The following is a 10,085-nucleotide window of genomic DNA, read 5'->3' on the forward strand; positions in this document are numbered from 1 at the left end:
TCCTGGAATTTTTCTCCCACAGAAGTTATAATATGGACAGATTTATAAAAAATGAGGAATTTCCTTAGGACTGGGACTGTTCTGCCTGATATTTATCTAACCTTCATCCATGAAAGCATCTCCCCAGAGAGATAAATGAGTCTCTCTCCAGAGAGCTGTAAGTCACATCTCACATCTCACAATTTGAAGGAATTACTCTAACACTTGCACAGTGGACATGTAATTATAATAAATGTCCTCCACCTGCAGTTGTGAAACTGATAGTAACTGTAGGTATAATTACAAGGTAGTTTTATCAAATTTACTCCATATGTAATAATGGTATGATGCTTAATACAATATTATAATAAAGGTCACATAAACTATAAATTCATAAGTGGTAGCTATAACTTCATTCAGTATGGCTCCTTAAAAACCATAACCTATACAAGTAAAATTTTTCAGTGTTCTTATCTTGTGGTCTGAACTTTTTAACTGTTCTTGATTTGAAAAAATTACCCTACTATTCTTCATTTAATGAACATAATGAATTATACATTTTTCTATTATTTTCTATTGCCCCTCCAGGAAGGAGGACACTGAGTAGGAATCATTAGGAATCAAACTTGCAGAAGTGGCAGCCCCTGGGGACTTGAGCTACAGAAACCTGTGTTCATTTATTGCACTCAGAGTGCACCACGCATCAGTACTTTACATGTGAATGCTCAACTGTTTATTAGAAGTTTGGAGAGAAGAGGTTAGAGTTCCAATCCTGCCACTCATGCACTGAGTCATTCATTCATTCACTCAACGAATATTTATCGAACACTTGCCAGGTATCACCTGACTACAACCAAATAGGAAACAAGACCGCAGCCATATTAATTATTCAACAAAGCCCTATATTGATCAGGTCCTCAACAGCTCAAAGATGGTGGATTGGATAACTTTAGTAGTTTAATAAAAAGGGGACTGTTTATGAAAGCGTGGGCAAGGTTATAGGGCAACCACAGGAGATAATGTAGTATCTCGGGGCTAGTTGCAGCTATTTCCAGCGCTAGGCCCACCACGGGGACAAGAGGAGAGAACTGTTGTGAAAACCCAGAGACAGAAAGCAGCGTTGGGAGAGTGCCACATGACAGAGCTATGCCATCCAGTTAAGGGATGCAGCCAGCCCACCAAGGACCTTGAAGAAGGGATCTGGGAAAATAACTGCCCAAGCCCACGCTCATCTCTCCCTCTGATTTCTTGCTGGTATTTTCTATTAGATGAACAGAGGGGCAAGGGGGCAGATTGATATAAACCATTCAGGTTAGCTTTCCCCACGCACAGAGCAGGGTAGAAAAGGATGGAGAGGGTTCTGGAGGGTCAGCTGGTGTATATCCAGCATGAATCCAACACTCCCAAATGCAGGGCTTCCATGGTTCGTGATGCTGAGACATAAGACATGGGCCTGGAAGCACAGGGGAAATTTTCTTTTGCTGCTTCTTAATCTAAATGGCTGGAGAGCCGAACAGATTGAAGTCCACGGAGCCTGCCAACTACATGGCCAAGGAACTCAAAAATCTGCGTACGATGATGTCCGTTTTCACATGGGATATGGAATTTGGAGATTCATTGCTCACTTCTCATTCCTATTGACACAAAAACTCAGCAGTTATTTGGGGATCCAAAAGCAATTCCATTCCCACTGCCAAGTATTAGTGAGCACTGTCGCATTTTCCTGACATTTCAAAGAGAAGAAGGAAGACTGAAGACTGAATTTACATTCATTCTTTCAGGGTGCATCATTTAACTCCAAAGGGCCCCCTTGGCCCTGTCTTTCAAAATGCTTCCTCCTGGCTCCATCTCTTATCTGACTCTGACCCCCCAGAGAATTCAACTCTCATCCTCCTTCCTCTCCCTCATTTATCATGCAAAGTGGATTCTGACTCTAACTGGAGGCTATCCAGCAATTTTTTTTTAAAAAACAAAGATATTCTCTTATCATGGGGAATTATTGTACTAACTGTCAGGAAAATAAAAAATTCACCAAACATTGCATTTGTGGTTAGGGCTAGCCCTAACCAAAAATTTGAAACAACCTTAATACCTACCCATGGGACGTCAATGATAAAAAGGGATGAGATAGATTTATATGTACTAATATGCAAGGGTAGATTTATATGTACTCATATAAATGACTCTAGCCCAGAGGTTAAGAGCTGAAATCCTGGATGGGGATTTAATCTAATCCATTTATGTTAAAATTATATACACACACATATGGAATGGGAAGACATGCATGTGTATGCGCGCGTGTGTGTGTGTGTGTGTGTGTGTGTGTGTGTGTGTGTAATGGGAAGGCTAACTTATATAACTCATTATTCTAAGACCTGACAAAATTAGGAACTTCCCTCCAAGAAGTGGGCCTCTGACTCTTGCAATGGAACTGTTATTCGTTGAAATGTGTCCCCATAAGGTATATGTTGACGTCCTAATCCCCAGTACTTCTGGAAAAAAAACATTTACTTCACTCACACATCTGTAGTCCAGGCAGGACTCAGAGAGGATAGCACATTTCTGCTGCACTCAGCACAGCAAGAGCAGCTCAAAGGCCAGGATCTGGAACCATCTGAAGGCTCGATCATGCATGTGTCTGGTGCCACATGTCCCCTACTAGAATGTCGGCTCCATGAAGCAGGGTTTTGTTTACTTAGTCCAGTTTATTTCCAGCACCTAGAGAAGTGCCTGGCGCCTAGGTGCTGAATCAGAGAGGATCATGAGGCATCTGCATGCAAGTGATAAATAGCTGTGCCAGTCCCAAGATCAGGGCTTCTGTGGGTGACATACATGAGGCAAAAAGCAAGGTTTGCAGGAGCTGAGGCCCTACAGGTCATATTCAGGTTGGGGGCAGGAGGCTGATTAGGAAGAAAGGAGATGAGTGTGGAGACAGGAGCATGATCAGATGACAAATTTACAGCCAATGTCAGGTTAAAATTAATTTTGCTTTCAGCTTTAACTGGTAGGGGTCTCCTGAGGCCCAAAGACACATTAAGACTTTAGCCTGTGTCACTATACATCAGCTGCTCCCTGATTCTGCTCCCTTATCACTTATTGGACAGCATGGAGAAAGTGAGAAAAACTATGAAACAGTATTCACGTAGTTAAGAAAGTAAACCTTTGAGCTTTCCAAGGGTGTGCTGGTAAATGTTTAACTGGCTCTCCAGAAAAAAAAAAAGAAAAGAAAAGAAAAGAAACAAAGAAAGAAAAAAAACCTTGATTTCTGATATTTGCTACTTCCATGCTGTAAATACTCTCACCAGGGCCAACTTCCCACCCACCAATTGCCATCACTGAATGTTTATTAGAAGAGAGAGTCACCATCAGCTCTCTCAAACCTGTACAACCAGCTCAGGCACACCACCCTGACTTCCACTTTCCACATTCCTGACAGAATTAGTTATTCTTAAAGGCCCAGCTCAATGCCTCTCTCTTCCTCCAAGGACTTGAAAGTAACAGGACAGCTCGTTTCTACCATTGCCAGGGAAAGAACAAGGCTCCCAAAGACAGAGATGCTCACATCCTTCACCTCTCAAGGTGTCAGCATCTTGCATGAAGTCAAGAGTCTTAACCAAAGTGTCGGCGAGTCCTGAAGTTGACCGTCATGTTTGCTAGCACAACATTCCCCTGGGAATAAAAGAAAAACCCACTGACAGTAGCTGAATCAAGTAGAGGTTTCTTATCCTCCCACTGCAAAACATCCAGGAGGGGTAGACCAGGGCCTCGCGAGGCCAGGCTCCTTCTGTCCCTCCACTCAACTATCCATCATCCTCCTTGGGGCTGTGTAGTCACAAGGCAGCTGCTCCACCTTCTGCATCACACTGTGTTTCAGGAATGTAATGGGCAAAAGATACATGATAGATGACTTGACCCCTGACTGAGAGCAAACTGGGAAGCCCCATCCAGGATTTCAGCTCACAACCCATGGGCTAGAGTCACGTCATGTGATCACCCCTTCCTTCAAGAGAGGTTGAGAAATGGAGCACATTCCCACCCGCCAAGGGCTCTGGTAGGCAACCAGAAGTATTCGTCATAAACATAAATCATGACAGAAACAAGAACATACACAGAGCAGAAGGACATAATTTCTAAGCTGTCAGGCTCCTAATCAGGGTGACAGGATCCACTCCCACTTACCATCTGCAAGGTCCTGATTGGTCACAGCCCCCTCCCCAGGCCTCCCACCTCTTCAAATTTCCCTTTAAGAAACTATGGTTCCCGCCTCTCAGTAAAGAATGCAATGAATGGCCCTAGCTATCATGTAGCAGGGAGCCCTTGAGGTGACCTCAGAGGCGATGACTCACATTGGCACAAGGGACAGTCATCACAACTGCTGTTCCTGGAGAGCTCCCTCCCAAAGATGGTTAAGTCCCACCTCCCTGCCAAGTCTGTCCACATAGGCTGGGCCTTTCTCCTCAGCTGGACTGCTCTGGGCCAGCATCTCAGACCCAAAGCATCAAACATTCGCCAGAAGAGTGCTCTTCAAAACTTTTGATCACACACTTCGTTAAAAAATGACTAGGCATATATATTTCTAAGAGATCTCTAGTTACTATTTATATAATATATGCATGTAACACTAACATCGAACGTATGCAAAAATAGAAATCTTAAAAAGACAAGATAAAAAATAAATAGAAATTCTAATATTTTCTCCCCACACCCCAGCAGCTCCTCCGACATGTCCGCTTTGGAGACCATGGTTCTGAAGTCGTGTTAGAGAAAGAAGTCAGCACATGTTATGCTAGCATCTAGTTCTTTGGGACCTGCGTTACCAGCCAACTGAGGGTGAGAGCCTGTTCTCCACTCCGGGTGCTACGTGTAGGCTAGAATCCATTACCCCACTGGCATTGGCTCCTGTCCAGGAAATTTGTCAAGAATCCACATTCTTCTTCATTAGCGCCCAGTCCAGAGCACTGAGACACATACGCTAATCAGGTCCCAGAAGCATCCCTTAATTTCTCAAGGGAGGTGTGCAAACCGAACTGATTTGCAGTGTTAAGAGAAAAATGAAAACACACTGGCCACCCTGATACAGTGCTCGTGGTCTCCAGCACCTCCGCCTCAGTGTCACCATCTCACTTGAGGTGACCCTAGGTCTTCATCCCACCTGGGGGTCACCAGTTCGTGAAAAACAGGATACCCGAATGCTAAATCCTCCCTCCTCTCGGCAATTCTTTACCTAAGTTCTCTAGTTCTTAAATTTACAAGTTCTTCATCTAGACTTAGAACGTGTCTGAATTCTCTCTCGTTTTTGAAGGGGGGTCAAGGTTGGGGGAACAGGAATGGGAACAGGACAAATGTGAAAGGATAAGACAAATGAGAAAAGAGAGTTTTCAAAAAGGTAAAACAGGACTTAGAACCCCAAAGCCCACAGGGGAAAAAAGCTATGAAAAGCAGAATTAAGTCTGCGCAGATCCAGAACACGGGGGGTGAGGACATGGACGTAGGGCCAATGGTAATGCCACAGGAGAAACAAGAGGGGATAAATGGATTCTTAAAAAAAAAGAAAGAAAGAAAGAAAGAAAAAGAAAAGAGACAGGTGAAAATCCACAGAGTTGGGGAGGCTTTGGAGATGGGAGTTTCTGGAAAGGAGGATAAGGAAACACGCATTGGTACATTGCATGACCTGGAACCAAAGGATGGAAACTGGGAACAGGTCAGAAGACCCACACCGGTGAGGTCTGAAGGACCCAGGAAACGCCACGAGTGCTGGCGTGTCTCCCCGTGCCGTGCTCGGCTGACCTGGAAGCTCCCTGACACTGCCCTTGAGCAGTCCTGTAGCACCCTGAACTCCCGGTAACAGTGTGGACGAAAAGCTACGCCAGGCCAGAACCGAAGGGCGAGGCTGTCCTCCTCATCAAAGGCTTCCTTTTCACCGGCCTCCTTTTTGCCGTCAGGGGTGGCAGCGCCACCCAGTGGCATTCTGCATTCACCACAATTTCTTCCCCCAACTCGTGCCCACGTTCTACTCTACTCCAGAGCTACCACCGTCTCCTCACAGCGTGCCTGCTTGTGAGTCACCGCTTAAGGCGGATGAACAGACCTAGTGGAGGCGGGATGGGACTCAGGCATCTGGCAGGGCCTCTAGCAGCCAAGGACACCATCAGCTTTGAGCTCTGGGGAGATAGATCTGTCCAATTCAATAGCGACAGCTAGTGGTGACCCTCAAAAGCAAGGTGCTCTGAGCCTCGCGGGAAAAGAAAAGTAAAGGTATAGAGAAATCAAGACAGATTCTTGGCTGTGAGTGGAGGCTGGCATATATCCAAAGCCATTCTTGGGTTAAATGGTACGGAAAAAATCCAAACTGTAAAGTGATGGACGCTGCAAGGACCCTGCCTACTTCCCCAGCCACATCTCAGTCCACCTGCCCTGCTTTTGATTCCCAGGGATGCAGTACTGCTGGTCAGTGCACCCTGCTGTTCCCACCAGGCCTTGACCACCTCTACGGCCCAGAGCGCTCTTACTCTCCCCATCGTCTGCTTAACTCCTGCTCATCCCTTAAGCCTCACCTCCACCATGACCCCCTCTAGGAAGAGTATCTTCCCTTCCACCAGTGCCCACTCCTCAAGGTTGGGATGGCCGTTTTCCTACCCCCTCCTGTGCCTCTATAATTCTCTATCTGTCCATCTCTTGAGTTCACCACACTCCAAATTTACTGAATGCAGACCTTGGCACGTATAAAGTACTTGATCAAGGTTTGAGAAATAAAGAACTCACAGACCCTAACACCGGGTAAGGCTTTAGAGAAAACAGGAGACCCACGGGCACAAAACAACTTTACACTTCCTGGGAGAGGGGTACATGGGTCTAAAAGTCATTTCACTGCATTCCAGCCCCTTACTCTTTTCAACACACCACCCGGTTTTGCCTCTCTGTTAGCACCCAGCAGCACGGAGCCCTCGGGCTGTTGGGAGCGTCTCCCCACCTCTTAGGGGCTCTCCTGACTTGGCCATCTCCAGCAATGCCCTAAACCCTAGCTCAACCCTTGCTGCCCACTTCCTGCAAAACTCTCATCAGAACCAAGCTGCTTCTTCACAAAAGCATATCCACTTTGGGCATTTTATCCTAAAGGAAATATCTTAAAAGAAGAAAAACACATAATTGCATGCACAGAGATGCTCATTTGCAGCACTGTCTGTAAAAGCTAAACATTATAAATGACCAAATCGCCATTTAAATACAATTAATTCCTCAATATAATCACCATATGCATAAAATGGTCAATCACATCATGCAAAAACTAAAAAGAGCATCACCACAGTGGAGTGATTTGGTTTTTTACTTCAATTTATTAGCAAACTCTCCCGTAGTACCATGTTCAGGTACTATTCTACTGTATAAATAGTAACTCGTTTCATTCTCAAAAGAGTCCTGTGAGGTAGGTGCTACTATGATTTCCAATGTTTATTTCAAGGACACATTTGGTTCGGTCTGATATAAAACATAAGTCAAATGGCCTACAAAAATCTTATTTTAGGGGACACTGTGAGGCACCTCAAATATTTTCTTCCATATAGAGTAGTGTGACACATATTCTAAATAGAAGTAGTTGGCTATAGTTGGATGGGTTTAAAAACTTACATGATTTAACTTTTGCCATCATTCCATGGCTGGAGAAGTTCCATGTGTTTATTACTTTTCAAAGCAATACTTTTAAATGATTTTTATCCTATAAATAAAGTTATGAAATTATATCAAACATACCAATTCACTGAAACTACTTGTTCATTTTCATACAACTGCAGGTCCAGGAGAGGATCCATTTCATCATAATCATTAATAAGACAAGGGCAGATGCTCCAAATTGCAGGTGTTGCTAAAACAACCATGATAGCTAACATTTATTGAGTACTTTATAATTTTATGTTATGAATCCTAAAGTAATCCCTTAGAGTAGATATTACCATTATAGCCATTTTACAGAGAAGAAAACTGAGATGCTAAGAGGTTAGATAATTTACAAAACTAAAACAGGAGTAAATGGCAACATCAGGCTTCCAATCCCATCCTACTTCCAAGTGTCCCGCTGATCTACTGCCCCAGGCTGCCACTCAGGGCTGCAAAGCAAGCTCTTACAGTGCTCTCTGCAGAACAGGCTGACAGCAATCCAATATGGCAGCACTTGGGTGAGATCAGTTTTGGTTCGACTTTACTGTATTAATTTAAATAGTCTCTGTTAATAGATTGTGCTGAATATAAAATAGATTGAGCTGAATATAAAGTAGATTGGAAGGTTAGTGTAGAAATGTGTAAAATGTACCAAAAAGGCTCTGGAGGATATTTCAGTTTGGAATGTGAGGCCACCTGTGAAATCATTAGGATAGTTGAACTGAGGCTACAGAAGGAAATGCGTTTAACCAGGAAGGAAAACTGCCAGTTTCAGAAAGAGAGTAACACTATTAGATAACCTAATTCACTAGAAAGCCAACATTTCCAGAATTGGAGTGCTAACGTGATTTCAGTTACTCTTGTTGTTGCCCTCAGCAATCTTGGCTTAAGACAAAAATAATGGTTCTGGCTGCCCAGGTCATCACGGAAAAACAATGTATAAATGAAGTAAAGTAAGTGGAAGCATATTTTAATGAATGGAATCTTTATATTTTAAATTTTTTGGTAAATGATGGGTTTTGGTAGCCCAGTAATTTACATGAGATTTTGTTTTTAAATAAATAATGTGGCTTTTAGTGATAAGCCAGTTCTCACGCCTGAGAATGAATATTTGTGCTTGGGATGTTTGTGTGGACATCAGACTAGATAGTTCCCAGCTAGACACTTGGAAGACTAACAAGGAGAGTCTGCAAGTTCCTCGTTGAGGAGACCTTGAACCGAAACGTATTTAAGTAATGCCCACCCTTTCCTCACCACCCACTTCTGCTACCTTCTTTAAAACTTGGGAGTGCCAGGGCTACCATGGACTATGCTATTAAGAGTGTCTGTGGGTCTACGGCCATGCCACCCTGAACAAGATCCCGTCTGATCGCGGAAGCTAAGCAAGGTCGGGCCTGGTTAGTATGTGGATGGGAGACCACCTCGGAAGACCAGGTGCTGTAGGCGTAAAAAATAAGGGATTGTAAGATGACGAAGTCCTTGCAACCTATGAGGTCAATCAAGGGTTGCCTCGCCTAAAAAAAAAAAAAAAAAAGAGTGTCTGTGGCATTATTCTAGAATGAATAACTTAGACCTAAGGAATGTACTGCTGAGAAAACACTGGAGGGAGTGTAGGGGAAGATTCTAAAGCAAGAGCAACTTGTATGGGCAAGATTGTCCTTCCCCAAAAGATAGACAGGAGCCATCGAGTAGGGTGGGAGAGGGAACGAGATTAGAACTAGCAGCACCCATACAGGACTTAACTTCTTAGTGCTGTCTCATGGAGTATAAGTAAAGACATTCGCATACAGTTTAAATTTTTTCCTTTTATATTTAGGATGTCTCCTAGTTATCCCAACCCTACAATAAAATCTGATAATTCCGTCCATGCTTGTGTGCTATTGTGAAGAGTAAAGCAACAGAACTATAAAGCAAAGTGTCGCTTACCCTTTATCTACTCCCTCATGGAAATGCATAGAGGGCCCAGGATCTATCGAAGAGACAACGTCCCAAAGTTCAAAGATATAACCATCAACAAAGGGACGTGGAAATGATGAGAAGCACAGACTGCTGGCCAGTAAATGCCAGATGACCACCTCAAGACTGATCTAAATTCCCGTCTGTACTAACCCATATTGGAAGAAGGGGACCGTCAGGTAGAGGCAGGCTGATGATTAAACTACATATCTTTACTTGAGCTTCATTTGGTAAATCAGAGTTTTCTTAAATCCCTTTTATCCCGTTTTTCAAAACACTGGCAGTTATACAAATGCCTCTAAAATTATTTTCATTTCCACTGTATTATGGTAGTTTTCCATGTCTCATTTATAAATTTTTACAGATGTGCATTCTCTTTTTTAATTGATTTGACTAGCTGGTAGTTTATTAGTTTTGTGTTGTATTGGTATTTCTACCTCTCTCCCCGCCCCACACACACACAAGAACCAGCTCCTGAATTTATTTATGGATTCTGC

At 43.5% G+C, this 10,085-nt stretch overlaps 1 pseudogene; it reads left to right on the forward strand.

Moving 5' to 3' along the window:
• The first annotated feature begins 8,963 nt into the window (after nucleotides 1-8,963).
• Nucleotides 8,964-9,078, forward strand: LOC112476520 (annotated as a pseudogene).
• Nucleotides 9,079-10,085: the final 1,007 nt, after the last annotated feature.

This window comes from Pteropus alecto, unplaced genomic scaffold, assembly GCF_000325575.1.
Source record: "Pteropus alecto unplaced genomic scaffold, ASM32557v1 scaffold101, whole genome shotgun sequence".
Lineage (NCBI taxonomy): Eukaryota > Metazoa > Chordata > Mammalia > Chiroptera > Pteropodidae > Pteropus > Pteropus alecto.